Here is a 19,109-nt window from a genome sequence, read left to right as displayed (position 1 = left end):
CCTGGACTTTTCCTTCCCGCTGGTATGAATGCGTGTCACACCGTGGCACCCTCCCTAGGCACCTGTGTCGGGTCAGAGTGGTTGGGCCAGGGCCCCCCAGAAGGGGCACCAGCCTGAGTAAGCGACTTCCAGGGAGCCTGGGTACTTCTAGGCCCTCTAGGTCATGCTCGGTGGGCGGCGCCACCTCCCTGGGAAGGGCGGTCGCCCTGGGTGCGCTCCCCGCTCCAGACACCAGGCGTCGCCCCCGCTCCTCGCAGAGCCAGGGCCCCCCGCCCCCGCCACAAGCTGGAGCCCGAGCGACAGCCGAGTAGGCGGCGGGACTGGCCGGACAAATTTCCTGCTAGGCTGCGGGCGGCGGGCGGCGGGAGGCAGGAGGCGTCGCAAGCGGCGCCAGGACCCTGCTGCCTGCGTGCGTCCCCTCTACGTTCTCTCGCACCAGGCGGGGACCGCAGGGCCTCCCGGAGGGCGGCGGGTGGCCGCCTGGGAGATGCGGAGCCGCGGCGGCGCGATCGGCGCGACAGCACCGGCCCCCCCCGAGGTGAGCGGCGCGCGGTGCGGTCTGGTGGCCGTGCATCCCTGCGGTGGCCGTGCGCCCCGGGCGGCCGGAGCAGGCCAAGGACACCGCCTCGCGTGAGGGCCAGGCCGGGCTGGGGTGCTTGGTTCGAGTCGGGTCCCTGCCACCTTCGCAGTGCACCTGGTGCCAGCGGGGACCTCCTCGCGACCCTGGGTCAGTAGCCCGAGGCGCATCCCCTCCCCCAGAGTCCTCAGTCCAACTTGGTGATCACAGAAGCAGCCCTTGTTCTTCCTTTCGGTGAGAAGAAGAGCAGAGCGTGCGTCTGCGGGTGGCGACAGTGCGAGGGGAACTGTGACAGGGCGACGTGTGTGAACGCGGTCGAGAGAAGTGCCCGCCGGTGTGTGCGGGGCAGCGCAGAGGGATTGATACTGGAGCCTTTCCAGAAAGTGACTCCAGTTGCCAACTCCAGTCGCTGTGGGGGCGCTGGAGGGATGTTGCCCTCGGAGTCGGGGTGGGGGGGTGGGGGGACAGAGTAGGGTACACGCGGGGAGCTCGGCAACTCGTAAAGAGACCCTTGCAGGTGCTGAGGGAAGACTGCCAGGATTTGCCGTGTGGGTACCCTGACGAGCTCCCGGAGCCAGGGGCCAGCGGTGCCAGTCCTTCTGCTCCCTGGGACCATCTGGGCAAGGCTGGGCAACCCACAGGGTGTAGAGGCAGAGCTAAGCCCCTGGAGATGATGCAGGACCCGATTTACATTCCTCCCAGGTGTGGTAAATCTTTTTAGAAATGTTAGACAATGATACCGGCAGAATTACATTATTGATTTGTCTTGAGTTATGACCACTCTGTCAAGAGTTTCAATACAGGAAACTCAAGGAAAGACTATGGCCCTGGGCTTGTGTTGTAGAGTGAATGAGAGTATGGCTGAGTTGAAGGAAAATCAGCAATTTCTTGTGTTCTAGAAATTACTGTCTCTGTCCAGTTACCTCTGCCCTTGACCCCACGTGCCCCTTGATGGGGGGTGCTTGGGGGTCTGTATAAAGTTGGGTGAGTCATTCGGAAACATAAGGATCATGCCCATGTAAACTGTGTGTGTGGGGGGGGTCTTTCCAAAACTGGGGTGCTAAGCAAAGGCAGGCTCTGACCGCCACCATCATTTGACATTCATGGTACAGGTAGAGTTCTGTGCATGAACTGGACTGGGCCAGGGTTCCCAGCACAAGCTCTGGGTCTGTGGCGAATAAAAGGCTCAGGGGAGCCATGGAACAGGCCCATGATGTGGGCATTGTACTGTCAATGAGAAGAACCTGGAGCGGCACCGAGCCTGACATGGCCCTGCTTCTTGATGTGACCTCAAGACCTTTATTCCTTGGGTTTAGTGGTGCTGTGAACTAGCACGATCCTCCACCCCACCCAGCACTTTCCATGTGTAGACATAATAGGAAGCTAAGTTTGTCTCTGTTAAAGGCCAGGATGTGGGATAAGTCAGGATGATTCTACATTTAATAACATAGCGCCTCGTCATCCCCAGCCTGATCAGTTGTGGGATGTCCGTGAGGGAATTGCTTCTCAGAGCCCCTGTGGAGGCACAAAATGAGTACAGATCCTTGTGTTTTCTGCGTCCATTTAATTACCCCAGCCCCACTCTGCTTTGGAAAGTTAGGCCAAAATGTAGTTTTCATGAGGACAGTACTGTGTGTTTAGCACCTGGCCAAGTACCTGCCAGTGGACTCTTGGTGACTGCTGTTGGTTGGATGGACAAGTGACAAACAAAGGTCCTATGTGTACTGTCAGTGCACTTACGTTTTTAGTGGGTAACAATTGTGGCTGGGAGGCAGCCACACATCTTTGATAATGTTGATTGAACTTGAATCACAGAGAGGTGAAAATGGCCCAGTCAGGGGTTCTGGATTCAGTTCTGTTGGAGAGGCTGAACACACAGCTGGATCAGACAGATCCCATATGACCTCCCATGGAGGCAGGTTTGGGAGCAGCGAGGGAACACAGTCTAAGCCTCCTCCCTTCCCTCATTTGACAGGTCTTTTTCGTTTATGAAGTTTGAATTACATTTAGGGAAGTTGTGCTCCAAAATAGGATTGAATGTGTCCATTAGGATAAAGATTGGCCTTCTTCATATTTTATTATCTCTAGAAAATAAACAACAACCCTGTATGTTCTAGATCATCTTTTGGCTATGTCCTGCTACTTTCCAAGATCCTGGGAGGTGGAGCCTCTTCAGCTTTCTGCTGTATGTCTCTGTCTTCTTTGTCTTCATTATATGAATTCCATACCTCAAGGCTCAACTCAAATGCTTCAGTCTCCACAAAGACTCTACACACACCTAAGAGTAATCTCTCTTCCTTTCGGTTCCATAGAAGGATATTTGTGCCTCTCCTAAAACACTCATTGAACTGTATTTCCAGTTAGCTCACATAGATAGTTTATCCTGCATCAGTGGCCAGTGAAAGGTGTATCTCAGACCTTGGATTTTGGGCTCAGGTGTGGTTCAAAGCCTAGCTCTGGGGTGACCTTGGCTAAGTGGCCCAAAATTAAGTCTCCTGCATTTTCTTCTCTAGAATGGGATTGATCACTTCTACTTAGGTGGCTACTGTGAGAGGGGCTGGTGATGCATACAAATTACAAGGCATGTGGCTGGCACCCAGTAAATTGTAGTTATTATTCTTCTCAAACACTCAATGCTGTGCAGTGCATATGTTAAAAAACAGTGTTTAAATGAATAAATCAACAAAGCCAAAATCCATACAAATAGATTCTACCTTTTATGTGCAATCCAAATGGGTAGGTCAAATCAATATGATGTGACATGCAGGTAACTTTAATTTTTGCACTGTAATCTGAATGATTACGTAAATTTTGCATGATTAAGTATTTGATCTCATAATGTTATCACTCACCTGTGCTCCATGAATGAATCCATTCTTCAGCATGCACCATGGACTCTGGTGTTAGCAATGGACGAGGCAGAAATGCAGCTTGCTTTGCACATTAACCTGGACTCGTGGTTTGAATAAAAACAGGCAGGGTGTGAGGCAATGCAAAGGTAAACCAAACCCAGAACCAAGAAGTAGTGTGGTCTAAAGTAAGTTGTATGGAGCCACAGCATGAGAGTAGGATCTAGACCAGAGCATTAAGCTATGAAACTAATAGACTGCTCCTGAAAACCTCAAAACCACTTTTCTTACCTCCAAAAAAAGAGTCTACTGGGGATCATCTCTAAGTCTCTCCTATTTGCAGTGCTGTGACTGGATTTCACCCTGCCCATCTTTCCTGTCCAGGAAAGGCTGCTGTGTGCACCCAAGGCAGGGGCTCCCATCTGTTTCTCAGCTTAGCAGTTGGGCTGCATTTCTCTCTCTCTCTCTCTCTCTCTCTCTCTCTCTCTCTCTCTCTCTCTCTGCAAAACAGTTCTAGGTAGAGACATAGCAAGCTGGTGGGTACATTTAACATGCTGTTAATTTTAGGGGCTGACCCCAGATATATGAAAAGTTTATTTTGGACGATTACCTCCTCGTTGTTTTGTCACTTGCATTTTTGTCTACAGAAGCAGAATGGTGGCTAATATTCTATGCGGTTAGTATTTTACATCAACCATATCTGAGGTAACAGGGTTTTTTGCAGTATGTTACTACTTCTCTAGCAGATGCAGGTGGGGCGGGGGCTGCTGTGGATGTGGGCTGGGAGATCCCTAGTCTGAGGATTACCAAACCTGCGTCCTTTTCTTCTTTCAGTTCTGGCTGCTCTTTCTCAAATCTCACCTGTCCAGGTCCGCCCCATCCAGGTGTTCCACTTGGAGAGTTCTGATGTGGTTCACAGCCTTTGAACTCTTACTGCAGCTGGCTCGCTGCCAGAAATGTGGGTACCCTGCCTTTCTTTCAACTCTATAAATACTTCAAAGGAGTTGATGAAGCTTTTGAAATAAAAATTCTTTAACAGTGTATTTTAGAAAAACAAATAAACATATTCTTTTACATTGATTCCCAATGAAATAAGGACCAAATAAAATATTTTAAAAGGATGCATCTATTTTAAAATATCTTTCAAATGCAATGAAGAAAAGATGTAATCTATTCTATTACTGTATAGTGTATCAAGTGACAAAGGTGTAGAGGAAGCAAATTTCCCTCCCCAGCAAATATAAACTTCATTGAGGGTAGGAAGACTTTGAAGAAAAATTTGAGAGTTGGCTATGAGCTAAAAATCCAAAATGTTTTGGGAAGTTGTTTTGATTCCAAGATTTATTGGGTGAAGAATAGAGAACAAGATTTTTGGATCTCGGGTCTGGGTGCCAGCAACACTGAATCCTATCTCTTGGAAAGGCTGATTCAGGAGCACCAGAGCTTGGTGCATGAGCTCCATCAGCAGTCATCAATTCCTGGATGGCCTGCAGGTCACATAGTGCCAGCAACTCAGAGCATACTGAAGTGTGAAATGGAGGAATAGATGGATGGAGCCGGTCAGCAGTGCAGGAGGCCCAGTGCTGAGGGCTGCCTTGGCCATGACTTCACTCTGTTTGGATGTAGTAGTGGCAGCAAGTCACAGAGATAGGACTTCTGGTTTCCACAGGAGGCTGAACAGTCTGGGGCTCAGGGTGAGCAATTTGGGGCAGAAGGACCAGTATCTAATTAGGACTTGAGCTGCTGAGGCTCTGGAAAAGACAGATGTACCTTGTGCACATGTAATTTCAGTCTTTATGACGGAAGAATGACACAGCCACACAGCAGGTTGTCATGAAGATGAGTGGGGGGTGTGTACAGAGGCTTGGCAGACACTGAGGGACCACAGGACTTGAACTAAAGGCTTGAAACAATGTGCCAACTCCTTGGCCACCACTACTTTGTCTTCAAGGCAGTCACTTAATTTCTTTTCTATAAAACACAGGAGTAATTTTTGGTTATCAATGTCCTTAAATCTATGTAGACATTTCCAGCTGGACACTAGTCACTGGATTTTATACTAGGAAGAAAATTAGTTCCATTTTTCTTCTCAACCAAGATTTTTGAATGCCTTCTCAGATAGCCACTTGAATACAATGTATTATTTTTTATGGCTTTTAAACTGTGCCCTTTTATTGTGTCTCTCACCCTTGAAGGACCTGGTGTTTTCAGGCTTTAATCTGTCTGCTCTGCAGAGTTACTTGGTCTCAGCAGCTTTGGCCCTGACCCTTTGGCACCCCTCACCTTTTGCGCTGAAACACAAACACAAGCACAGGCTGAGTATGGAGGACGCGTCCTGGGAGCACTGCTTGGGAAGGGGGACTCCTGTAACCCTTCTTCCCCAGTACAGAGAGGCCAGTTCAAAGGTGAACTCTTCTCTGCAGGATTTGATGGCCCCTCTGGGGCCTCTCTCTCTCCTCTCCCCTCACCTCACCCCCATTTCAGTTTATCTGAAATTCCTGTTGTAGGAAAAAGTCTTTTATTCTGTTGATGGCATACAGCACAGATGAAAGTCCTCCAGTGGGAAGGACTGTGGCTCCTTGTGGGCTGCTAATGTTTGAGTTCTGGTGGCGACCCACGTCCTGAGGGCTGAGGAGGTACAAGGAGGCAGAGGGGTTCAAGGGCACCCAATAGGCCTTGACCACACCAGCAGTTTTTCCCACAGGGCAACGTTCCTAGGACTGACCTACTCTTAGCAATTCTGTATCTGTCCACGAGTTGCGGACCACACTTTTTCCATCATAGGCCGGTTGTTTTTGAATAAGGTGAGATGGTTACTGGAGGTGGGAGGCCTCTAGTGTTCTCCATGGATACAAAGTAAATCATCCCTAGAGACTCCCCTGCTCAGTGAACCCAGCTCACAGACCCCTTTCGACACACAAGATTTCTGAAGCTGTGAGACTTTCTTTCCCAGTCTTTCCTGTCTTTCGAGCATTTTTCCCATTTTACATACAGCAAGGAGAAAGGAGAGGGAGAGAATCAGATGCCAGGCTTCTGTCTGCCACTCTTGGCAGCTCAGGAGGCTGCCCATTCCCTTTCAGTGCAAAGTGAGCCTGTGTCCTGGGCATGTGTGCAGGAGATAAGGACCAGGGCATGGCCTGGGATACTTCCAAGAGCACAGGTGACATGTGCTTGCATCAGGCACAGGGTTCAGTCCCAAACACCTTTAAGCCGGTGAAGCAGAAGCTGTCTCACAATTACTGGGGAGGATATCCGCGTGAATTAGTAATAAGCCGGAATGTTTGTGTCCTTCTGTTACATTCAAGTATTTACAGTAACTCAATCTGGGCCAACAAAATGTTGCCTTAGGGTATTTCTTCCTTTAATGAATAGAAAGCATGCAAATGCTCTTCCAAAGAGAATAAAATATGTTAACTTCCCAAATAAACAAAGGTAAAACTCCTCTAAGTTCTGAGTTGTACTGTGAAGTTTACTAATCAAAAAGAAACTTCCATTTCCAGCACCTTATTTCAAGTTACCTCAAAACTTGCATTGTTACTGGTCACATTATTCCTTGTAATTAACACTTAGTTTTCAGTATATAGTTTTTCCTGGCCCTGAAAACAGCCTAAATAAACAGCTAAACGTTTAAGTGCTGGACAGAGAATGCTCTGGAATGGTAGCCTTGTTCTTAATTTTCTGCCCTTTGACTCAGCATTCTCTCTTCCTTAGCTCAGTGCAACACTTGATTAAGTATATCAGTTATTCAATAAATTACTTTTTGCCAACATTGCCAGCCTTAGCTAAAGCTCAGTAATCTACTGGAGATGTTATCAGTCTATCCATTTAAATTCCTTTAAACAAAGTTCTGATTTTGGCTCAGTTTAATATAAAAGTGCAAGAGCCAAAAATTTAATAATTTTATAGTGTGTTGAGCCAAGCTAGACCTATTCTTAGCTGGCCAACAATATTCTTTCAAAGGATCTTTCTTTGTTTTTATCAACTGTGAGTAGCATTTAAGAGTCTCTGAGATCATTTAGCATTGGAGTTACAAAAAGAAAGCACGATGCCTGTTGTATAGATGTTCCATGTCCACCAGGAACAGAACCTGTCACTAGCAGGGAGTGATAAATATAATGCTGGACGAGGAGGTAGGCGGAGCCCATGGGATGAGCCTGTGGACTGGGGCGTGGAAAGGTTTCACCAAATAGACCAGGCTTGGTTTAAAATGTTTTCTTGGCCACCAACAGGGCTAGAATTCTTCCTGACAGAGGGACTTCCATGTGCTTTCCCAGCAATGAGGAATAGTGTGTCTTGTCTGGGAAACAGCAGTTGTCTGAGCAGAGCTGGAGCCCAAGGGTAGAAAGGATGAGATGACATGAGAGAGATGGAAAAGCTTTAGGATTCTGCAAAAACTGGTATGCTGTCTAGGCATTGGGCTGCGTGGTAGGGACCAGCAGTTCCTAACCTGCTTAAGATTGTGGCCCGCATTGAGATCCTTATGTAGAAAAATGCATGCACAGTTTTTCACAGGTCCTTTCTGGCCACCTGCCCCGGTCATAAGGCCCATGGATTCCAGATGCGTCATCCACCTGTACCATCCCTGCAGAGCCCAGCAGCATGCTCGGCTGGGAGGGTAAGAAAGGGCCCCTGCTGGTGGTGTGACCCAGAGTGGATATGGGTGGGGGACACTAAGGCAGCAGGATGGGTTTGTAGGCGGTGCCATCATGCATGTGAGAGGCTAAGCCCTGAGTCCGAAGGTGTCAGCTAATGTGACCAGATACATCTCTTAAGGGATGATGATGAATTCAGGTTGAGGGCTGAGTCCAAGTGACGTTGTACAGTGTGGGCAGCTGAGTTTCCTTGGGGAGGGAGTCTGTCTAAAGAGTGAAGAATGTTTTGGTATGAACTTCACCTTGCTTTACTGTATATCTTTTAAAAATTATTATTAACAACTGAATTATAATGTACATTCTTGGGAATTAGACAATATTCCTAATAAGATAACATGGAATAGGCCATTTAGTGATGACTATTGCTTCAAAGATATGGGCTCATGAGAGCAAAGTTCTGGGACCGGGCTGATGAAGCTGCACACTGCACATTGTGACCTTTGGCTTGTGATGGGGACAAACTGGAGGTCACTTTGCACCCTCTTCGGCAGCCATGCCTCTTGTTGAAGGTCCTCAGTCTAATTGGGAGCCCACATTTTAAGTTTCCTCTGACAATGGAGGAAATCTGTGTGGCAGCTGTGAAAGGGGTGGCAGCATACCTTGGGGAAAGGCTGTAAGAATGGGTTCTAGGAAGGCAAGGCCCAGGAGAGCATGATGTCCCTTGGCAGCGTAGCTCAGGCAGCACCCTGGCTGTAGTTACTCCGGTAGGACCCGAGGAAAGACACAGGATTACACCAAGAGTGCAGGGAGAGCCCAAGAGGAAGAGCTCTTGGCCCTTCTGGAGTGTGGATGTGGATTGTCAAGGAGCATGAAAGAACCATTTTTTGAAAGGGCAAAGAACAGATCCAACTTGGAAATGCAAGAATTCCCACCCTTCAGGGTAGAGGGAAGGTAACTGGGGGCTCCACCAACTATAAGAAGTCCTGGAAAGTCATAATGGTTAGAAACAATAGCGATAACTTCAATTGTACTGAAAATTCATTTTCTGTCTTCATTTTACAGTCAGGCCTTACCCAGGTACCCGTCAGTCCACAAAGGGCAGTTTCTGGGTCTGACACACATATTTGGCTCAGTGCATATGCTCAGGAAATAAAATTGATTCAACACTGAAGAACCAACTCTAAAAGACATTACCATCAAAAACATACACACACACACACACACTTTTATGAATTTCCAGTTATTTTTCTGAACAACGTTCTTCTTATGATTTAACATAATGAGAAACATTTTCTGTACAAGTTTTACCAATAATCGAAGTCAAATTCTACCCTTTACCTTAGATATGGTATGTTTGAGAAATTTGCCAGTTTGATCTCCTTATTTAGAATTGAAGCCTGTTGCCAGCCACAGATGAGGAGAATGAGACTTACCCAACACCCTCCACCCACCCTCACCACCGCTCAGGGCTCCACAGGGGGAGGGGTTGAGAATCATTTTCTTGTTCAGGGGTGCCCCTGTGGACTGATCCCTCATCCTTCCTTCTGAGTCTGAAGCAGTGTTTATGTTGTTTGGCCTCAGGAAATGAGACTTCTCATCTGTGTCCCTCAGAGGAAAGCCCAGGTTATTTGTCTGCTTAGATAGAAGTACATTCCAACCTTGAGCAGGACCTGAAGGTGAAAAGTGATGACCTCACTGCTCTGCATCCATCTTTTGTCTGTTCAGTCTAAGCAATACTCAGCCTATTCCTTTGGGTGTGTTTTCTGCCTGGCAAATTGCTTCCGGGAGGAATTTTAGAAAGCAGTGGTGTGTATATGTCTTATGCACAGCATGATATTTTAAACAAATGATATATTATTTGTCGTATTGAAATGTAGATTCTGAATGCATGGGTTGTGCTAGGAATAAATCAGTGACATCAATCCTGGTTATTTTACACAGTCATTTTTGTTTTTGCTTTCTTTTCTCTTTTATTTTCAGTGTAGTAGTAATGGGTAAATATCTTAAAGACAGTGTTTTCCTTCATAGCGTGGTATTTTGGAAGTTGGAACAGCTAGGCTCAGCATGTCTTGTTGGTTTTTAGCCAAACAGAGTATGTGGCCACACCAGGTGACTGCTCTGAGCTCATGGCTAGGATGATGTTGGGTGGGAGTCACATGACTGCTTGAGTGTAGTGGACTTAGCTGGTGGTAAGAAAGTGCACTCAACATGGGAAATATGGGGCCAGGGATTTAGCTCAGTGGTTTCGCCACCTTCTGCGCAAGCGCGAGGAACCGAGTTCGATCCCAGGTATAAAAAAAAAAACAAAACCATGGGAAATAATTGGTATCTGGTAACCCTGTGCACTCATCAGCTTTTTGTTGTTGGGACAAAATACCTGATATACACAACTTAAATGAGAAAAGGTTTATTTTGACTCAGGGTTTTAGAGATTTCAGTTCATGGTAATCTCTATCCAAGGCAGAAACATCATGGTAGAAAGGCAGGGCAGAGGAAAGCTGCTCACCTCATGGCAGCCAGGAAGCAGAGAGGTGAGGAAGAACCAGAGTGAGAAGAGTGGGCTGGAGACAGAGATATACCCTTCCAGATCGTGCCTCCAGTGACCCCTCTCCCAACTAGGCCTCACCTTCTAATTGCGCACACAGTTACAAACTCATCAATGGATTGACCCACTGATGACTTTTAGCACTCCCGTGATCTAGTCACCTTCCAAAAGCCCTATCTCTGAGAACATAAGCCTTTTTAAGGAATTTTAGATCAAACTGTAGCATCTTGATAGGAGACATCAGTTAGGACTGGGAAGCTATTGGCCTGGCTGGAAAGTGGCTCACCCTTGCCTTAGGAGGAGCTTTTCTTGGCCTCTGCTGAATTTCTACTGAAGGCCCATTTTTCTGCATCCCCCTTCCTCTTGGCCAGAACACAGGTTCCAGAGAGCTGGTGGCATGTGACTACCCAGTGGTCCTGCATCCCCTCTGGTCCATCATGGTTAGTAGGTGGGGAGACCTGGTGGCAGGACAGAGGGACTAAGCCATATCTGACTTACTGTAGCCATCCGCATGCCATTGCAGGAGATCTACTAGGGAGTCCTTAAATCTGAGCACAGAGAAAAGCCTCTTCTCTCCTCTTCTCTCCTCTTCAGTCCAGTGAAGGTGTGTGTTGTTACCATACCTGCTGGCAAAGTGTGGGCTGCATGGAGAGTTCTGATGAGAGAGTCCTGATAGGGGCTGGGATAGAGGCACTGAGCCAGGGCCAGGAGTTCTTAGGGATGTACATCAGAGCTGCTATGGAGATCCCTCGAAGAGCTAGGACTGGAAGTCCCATTTGACCCAGCTGTTCCCTTGCTGGGTATCTTCCCCAAAGAATTAAAAGAATCATACCACAGTGATATATGTGCACCCATGTTCATAGCAGGCCAATTAGTGACAGCTAAAAGTTGGAAATTGCCCATCAACTGGAGACTGGATAAAGAAAATGTGGTTGTTTTATAAAATGGAGTACTACTCAGCCATAAAGAATGAGAAATGAGAGACATTTATAGCTAAATGCATGCATATTGAGGCCATACTCTTCAGTGAAATAAACAGGACACACATGTAAATACCAAATAGTTTCTCTAGGGTGAGAAACTGAAAGTGTAAATAAGGACTGAAAAATATAATAGATAATGTGAAATAGGAAGAAAAGGGCAAAGGGGAAAGGCAAGTGGGGGGGGTAGGGGAAAGGAAAGAAGGGAATGGAATTAATATGAGAAAAAGAAAAAATGGAAACACAGTCTTTGTAAATAGGGAGGGATGGAGAGGTTGAAGGGAGGGCAGGGGAATGGGGAAAAAATAACAACCAAGAGAGACTATGTAAAGGTGCAAATTTCCAATGATGAATGTCATTATATTGTATATTTTAAATGTACCAGTAAAATTAATTAAAAAAAAAAAAAGAACATCCCTTCTTGGGGCTTGTTTTCATGGTTAGCTCTGAATTCTGCAGGTAGGCCAGCAAGTTGCATTTTGTGCAAAGCTCCCTAGGGAATTCCAATGTGTGGCCAGGGTGGAGAACTCTGGTGGCTTTTACTCTCCTCGAGATCACTGTGTCATCCACCTGGGACTGAGAGGCCTTTTGTTCCAGGAGCCATGATTGAAGCCTTGTGAATTCTTTAGTGACTCATTTTCTACTTAGGCCTTTTGGTTGGGCAGTTGCCCCAGCTCTGTTCCTCAGAACTACAGGCACCACACATGATAAGCCTTCTCTTGGCTTTCTTTTAAAAAGCTCCAATGAATCTGTAGTAGATCCATATTCCTGCCATGCTGCTCCTAGCTGTCACGTGGAGAGGTGACAGAACTTCAGGTCAAGGCAGGCAGATAGCAGGGACACAGCAGAGGGCTTTTCTGGGGCTATTTGCACCCCAGCTGTCTCCCCTCCATGCCCTTGCCTTTCTTCCACCTCTGTCCTCTCTTGTTTTTTCCATTCCCAGTTCACTGCTATCCTTTTTGTTCCAGAACCTCAGGCCAGCTGAGCTCATTGGTAGCAGACCCTCTGCTGAGGACATTGAGGTTGGCAAATGAGTGCTCTGACCCAGTCCCAGTCCCAGCAACTCCATGGGCAACTGTGGTCTCCTCCCATCTCTGGCAGTGTTCCCTTCCCCACACTCCTGCCCTAGCAGAGCCCCAGAGAGCGGGCACTTGATCTGGCCCAGTGGATAGCATGCCATTCCTTTGCAATGAGTAATAGCAAAACAAGTCCAAAAGATCTCTGGTGTTTTCTCCCTGCTGTTGCCCAAGCTCATCAAGACGGCCTTAGCATGTGAAGAGGACCTGGGCACCACCCTAGTAAGCACAGTGCCAGGACCCAGCAGAGACACCCTGAGTCAGGTCCCAGGAACCAAATGTATACACAGCAAAGTGCTACAAGTCTGGGAGAAGCCTGATGCTGGAATGCTTTGCCCATTGCTCTTAACTTGGAAATCATCTTGAATTGGTTTCAAGGGCTCTGTGGAGTGTTTTTGTTTTGAGAAAAATCCTATTAAGATGCTTCAGTGCTGGAGACTCCAGCTTTTTTTCTCTTTCTGCAGGGAGGGTCCAACCACACACATTTTACATCTAAGTTTCTTTGTCAGATTCTCAGATGAATCTGGAATTTGGGGTTAACATTCAGAAGGAGGCCCTAGCCCCTTGTATTCATTTCTTGCTGCTTGATTTTTGGCAGTGAAAGCTGAGCCCCACCAGTGATGGTGCTAATGGTGTAGTGTGTGGCCTGGCTCCAGATGGTGATGTCGTTGGAGAAAGCTTAAGGTGGAAAACATCCATGACAAGTACAAGGTGGATTTGAGTGGAGGCTTAAATACTGTGTCAAGATGCATGAAAATAAAATTAACCATGGTGTGAGGCAGGAGATGTCTCTGGGAAAGTAGGTGTCTGAAATGAAAGAAAACATGTGAGAATAAACTGTCAGATGTTTTTGTAGAGTTTGTGCTGTAATGGGGACAAGTTATAGGGCCATGGGCATAGCTGTTTTCATCTGGAAAGGCCTCGGAGTGATGTGGGCAAGATGATTTTAAGACACAAGATCAAGCAGATCTGGGATCTTTCAGAGGATTTTTTTACTGCCAGGTGCAATCAGTATGTTCCCCTTTGTCCACTGTCCCTCAGTGTGCTTGTGGAATATTTGATGACCCAAGAAATAAATAAAAATCAGCACAAATAATCACAACAATCTGGGTAAGTGTTCAACAAGGTCCTTTGGGTTGTAGAACATGGACATATGGAAACAGGCTCACATCACTTGGTGCTTTTATCCTTTCTGAAAGCTCTTGATAATGTGCAATTCTAAAATCTATCAGTTATGGAGCATTGAACACAGTGGCCAGACTTACTGGAAAGTAACCATTGTCGTGAATAAGCAAAGCAGGAAAACCTCAGACACCGGTACCATCTCTATTTTAAGAGAAGCATTTGCAAGGACCCTTAAGATACTAGGAAATGTACATGCCCAGGTCCTGAAGAGACTGTTCATTTGAACTATGCCAGCACAATCTTAAGCACGATCTTCAGTTTTCTGAGCTCTAGAGAACAGGGTTGGCAATTTTGTTCTATCTCTTCTGTCAGAAGCCAGCACTCCTGAAGGCTTAGCTAGGGCTGGAAGTTCTGCTTCCATGGCTGGCAACCTGGTGTCCACTGTGTCTTGCCCTAGGGGTTCATCCATAGGACTTGTCCTGATGACCTGTCAGCTGTCTTCTACCAGAGAGAAGGGTCAAGAGAAAGAAAGGAGGAAGCTCCATGCCTTTAGGGCCTCGCTCACCAGTCACATTCTGTCATTCCTGTGATATTCTGATAGTCGTGTGTGTTATCTTGATGGCTGTGTGTTAGCCCTATTCACACAGGGAAGAATGACTGGCTCTTTCCAAAGAATAGGTATCAACGAAGAATCCTCATTCTTTTATTATCCTGTGTTAGTTGTGGATCTCAGTCACATACTATCCAATGTCACTCTAATTAACTTAGTGAAAACAGGAACTTGACAGAAGACTGCTGGAGGATTCTCAGAAACAACAGTAAACCTGGAGACCAAGGCTTAAAAAATGGACAAAAGCCCAAGAAGCCAGCAGCCTGAGTCTTAGTCAAGGCCAGGCCACAGGAAGCTTCTAGTGAGGATGTGGCCTGTGGTCTATTGCCTCTGAAGCCAGTAGCTTCACAGCTTTGACCTCTCCAACTATTTTCAAATCTCTGCCTGGACCTATAGAGCCCAAGTCTTGAATATGAGTGATTGTTGGAGTCTGTGTCACCAACATGCCACAAGTGTACATTGCAAGTGTACAGAAGGTACAGGTGGGCAGAGAGGATTCTGCTTGGAGAGGTGGAATACTTCAGGCCACTGCTGTATAGGTAAAGAATGCCTAAATATAGGGAGAGAGTTCAGGCTGCTGGGAACAGCCCACAAAACGCAGAACTTCACTCTTGCTGCTTCGTACTGAGCTCAAATACTATTTTTGGCTGCAAATATAGCTGGTTTTACAGTATTAACATATTTCTACAAAGTGATGTTAATTTGGGTCATGCCTCATATACGTGGGCTAAACTTAATACCTTTTAGAAGCTGAAGCTAACTCAAAAGTGTTACAAAAAGTAAAGGAGCTAATCCCATTAGAGAACAAACACTTCTTAAATGTTTTTTTTTTAAGATCAGGGATGTAGATGATGCATTTTCTTAAGGAAAAATAGCCAATATTTTGGTTTCCTCTTTTGCTCAAAATGAGGAAATGCTATAAATTTATAGACAACTCCTTTCAGTGTGTCATGCTAAGTGAATAAACAATAAGTTGTTTTCATTTTTCTTTCTCCACAGTAACTGGCTGTCTTCTAGGAAAAAAAGTATAGCTTGTTAAAAATATTTAAAGAATTTTAATTTATTTTATTCTGATACTTGGAAGGCTGTTTTAACATAAGCCTATTTATGCACTGGGACTGGGAGCATCTGCATGAGTGAACAAGCAGTTGCTTTTAATTATACATGGCAGGTCACATTCGGAAAATTCACTTTCAGCATGAAGTATTTTTTTCTTCTGTGAGGAGCTCTCAAACTATAGCAGCAATATTTTGTTCTGTCTCTTATGGTGGTTTTCACCTTTTCTGGATATCAGAGTGCAGGGACAGGAGGCTGAAACGCTGGCTGGGATGAGTGTGGTGTACAGGGCTGAGAGACTCAGACTCTGCTCTACAAGGTCTAGCCAAAGGGCTCTGTGTATCCAAAATAGTCCTGGGGCACAGCAGGTGAGGACCTAGACAGGGCCCAGTAGGAAAGACAGAAGATGCTGGCATAATCAGTGGAAGGGAACAGGTCTCTTATTAGCTCATTCTGTAATCATGACAGGCAAGAATAATGGAGTGATCTGCACCTTTCGGTTAGGTTCTCATACTGCTTTAGGGAGTTGGCATGTTGGACACTTCGCATATTCCTCAACAAGTGTAATTTGTCTACTTTTTCTTCTAGCCCTGGAACCCAGGGGTGTCACTGGCTGATACTAGATGAAATCCTGACTTGTATTTTCAGGGACTGTGTTATTCAGAGCACTTGCCACAAGAACTAGCATCACACTCTTCATGGCAAGGGCTCCCCCAAGAGGGCTGGGGAGGAAATAGTGGGTTCACTGGGTATGACTAAGTATTCTTACGTTTAATAGGTGTGAGAGATCAGAATTAGCAAAACTGTTGCTCAGAGAAGTACCAGTTCTGCAGGGCCATGTTGTCAGAGGGTTGCAGAGCTAAGTTTAGGCTAGGTTTGCCAGCTCCCCAAACCAGGGCATCTTGGCAGACTGGCGTCAGCTGTGGTAGAGAGGCACTGCAGGGTGGGCCTGAGATACTAGACAAAGTGTTTCATGGCACTTTCTGTAAGTCCAAATGGTGACTTGTAGATGGTCACATCTTAGATAAAAGACGTGGCTGAAGAAAACAACATTTCTTTCTTTTTTTTTTTTTTTGTTACTGGGGATCAAACTCAGGACCTTGTGCTTGTTGCAAGGCAGGCGACAGCACCACTGAGAAAATAGCATTTCAAGTGGACTGATTTAAGCATTTGTATCAGAACACTTAGATGATTCTGGTTTCAGAATGAGGCATGAAGCGAATCACTTTCCTGTATGGATTGCACTTTTAAGAGAGAATAATAATTCTTATTTACCTGGTGCATTTCAATGGATTATTTATTACTTATTGTTGTGTATGATGATTTAAAGCTCTATAGTTTTACTTCTTTTAAATTGCTTTTTTCCCCACATTTTATATTGTATTTTGGTATAAGCACAGAAAGCACCATCATTTTTGGCTAAGAAACTGGATGCACCCTTCAAAATCTGTTAGGGAGAATATTGATTTTCCAGAAACAATCATCCTGATTTGCTTTTTTGTTCCCCCTCAAGATTCGTAAATTGTGTCATTGGTAGCCTTCAGATTTCTAGGTAAGCAAAACTTCAAAGAAGCTTAATTTGTGTTATTCACAAACCTTCCAACATCAGTGTTGGCTGTTTTTCACGTATTTGTCCAGCCTATCTTATCCAACATCTGAACACACCTTAGGGTTCCTTTAATTTAACAAAGAAAGAATGCTCTGGTAAGTCTTCACTTTGTTAATCTCGCTATCTTCCGTGCCTTTGTTTCCTGGCCTGCTTTCTCTTCCAGTAAGTCTCATTTGCTATTGACAGGTCTGTGTTTGTTTCTTTAGAGCTTGGAATTTCTGAGCAGGAAGGAAATAGTAGAAAGCTAAATGCAGATACAGCAATCTTTAACTGTTTTTAAATGTACACATGATCATTGGTTCCTATTGATCTGTCCCTCCTTTTTTCTGGAAGGTTTCCAGTGTCAAAATCCATTTCCTCTTTCTCATGCCTTTATCGGTTTTTCTCTGCCAACTGAGAATCACTTCTGCTGGCTGTGCAACAGATGTACTGTGCTGGGTTAGACCAGGGTGCCTATCTGTGATCTTGAACCCAGCTACAGTGAGGGCTCAGTGACAAGCATTGTCTTATTATGGATTCAAACTTGGAGGTGTACATTTGGAATGTACATCTATCTTAAAAATAAAATGAAAGATGGGGCACAGCGCAGTGGTCGAGCATACATGAGGCCCTAGATTTCAATCCCCAGAACCAAAAAAAGAGAACATTTTAGAAAGCTCATTATTTGGTAATGTAGGGCTGTGTTGATGATGTCACATTTAAAAATTGTAGCATCCAGTTTTATATCGCCTTTCTCTCAGCCCAACTTTTATAGCAGAACGAAACATTGCAAAAGTGTCAGAGGTTAAGGCCATGGTAAATGAGCTTTCATACTGGAAATAAAAAATTAGCTGTATAGCTGTGTAAAGTGACATGTCTGTTAAATAGAGACTGTTGTGAATGGATTTATATATTCACTTTGCTTGCAGTTGTCAAAACTGCATTACTTGTAAGCCCAATGACACTACTTGTTGATTCTAGTCACTTAATTACATATGTGCTACTTAATCTTAAAAGCAAAATTAAACCATGGATTGGTGTAAATTTCAAGCTACAACATTAAGCCATTGTATTTGGGGGAAGGAGTTTAATATACTTCGTAAAATAAAAATAGAAGTGCTTTGCATTCATATTTGCTTACATAATTTGTTTCAGTACAGCCCTAATCTACCAAATACTGTGCCTTCTAAAATGTTCTCTTTTTTGTGGTTCTGGGGATTGAATCCAGGGCCTCTTGTATGCTTTACCATCATGCTGTATCCCCTCTTTCAACTAATTTTTCAGGTTAATTTCTTCCATGATGTATGCTGTGTAAATAGTAGACATAAATTCCTTTATACATTTAAATTATTACATAAATCCTTAATATTAATGCAACAAAGCATTCTTTGAAGTGTGAGATGCATGGTAATTAGATAAAAATTATTTTTTGAGAGCTCAGAGAAGATATTTCTTTCTTTTTAAAACAAATGGAGGTATTTTATTAAGGCTCTACATAAAGATACAAAGATCTGAAAACCCTGGTCCTCTGCCCTTAAGTACCTTCTAATTAGTGTGACATTCCCAGCAGTTTCCTTGGAAGACCTGGCCCCAGCCCCTGCCAAGTGTGGGCAGATGAGAGCTGCATACTTCTGTAGGCATCCTCTGGAAAGATTCAAGGAATACCCACACCTCAGAGCTGCGTGGACTGAGGGACTCTTCTTTATCTCCTGCTGAAGGTGTTGAGCTTGCAGACCAAGGTTCTTAACCCAGGGTCTCTTGAAAGCTTGTGTAAATTCGGGTGGGGAAAATTTGCACCTTTATTTCCATATATTTGGTTTCTTTTGTAATTGTATACCCATTGTGCCTTAAACATTTTTTAGAATTTATTTTTAAAATAATTTTGTGCATAACTATGGGTTTTAAAAACTATAGAGAGTTGTGTCCCCACTACCCAATCAATACGTGCAGGTTTTATCACCTTGAAAATTCTCTCTGGCTGCAACTTTACAGTCAGATCCTCTAACCCTATCCCTCATCCCTGGCAACCACTCATCAGTCCTCCATCCTTATAATTTTGCCTTTTCTATAATGTCATGTAAATGGAGAAACATATGCTGTTTGGTCTTTTG

The 19,109-nt window shown here is 45.0% G+C and overlaps 1 protein-coding gene across 2 annotated transcripts in view; it reads left to right on the top strand.

Annotated features, from left to right (window-relative positions):
* Positions 1 to 283: 283 nt before the first annotated feature.
* Ptpre (protein tyrosine phosphatase receptor type E) overlaps positions 284 to 19,109 on the top strand; it is a 150,287-nt gene continuing 131,461 nt past the window's right edge. The window contains exon 1 of one of the 2 annotated variants that reach the window (XM_013069965.3): positions 284 to 538. The gene's annotated coding sequence lies outside the window, so the exon portion shown is untranslated. The remainder of the gene's footprint in view (positions 539 to 19,109) is intronic. The other variant, XM_087185151.1, reaches the window with a different exon arrangement.

This window comes from Heterocephalus glaber, unplaced genomic scaffold (genome assembly GCF_053883595.1).
Source record: "Heterocephalus glaber isolate CG9 unplaced genomic scaffold, H.glaber_assembly_v1.0 deba00001497, whole genome shotgun sequence".
Taxonomy (NCBI): domain Eukaryota; kingdom Metazoa; phylum Chordata; class Mammalia; order Rodentia; family Bathyergidae; genus Heterocephalus; species Heterocephalus glaber.
Note: the sequence above shows the minus strand (reverse complement) of the source record. Positions and strands in the feature narration are given on the sequence as shown.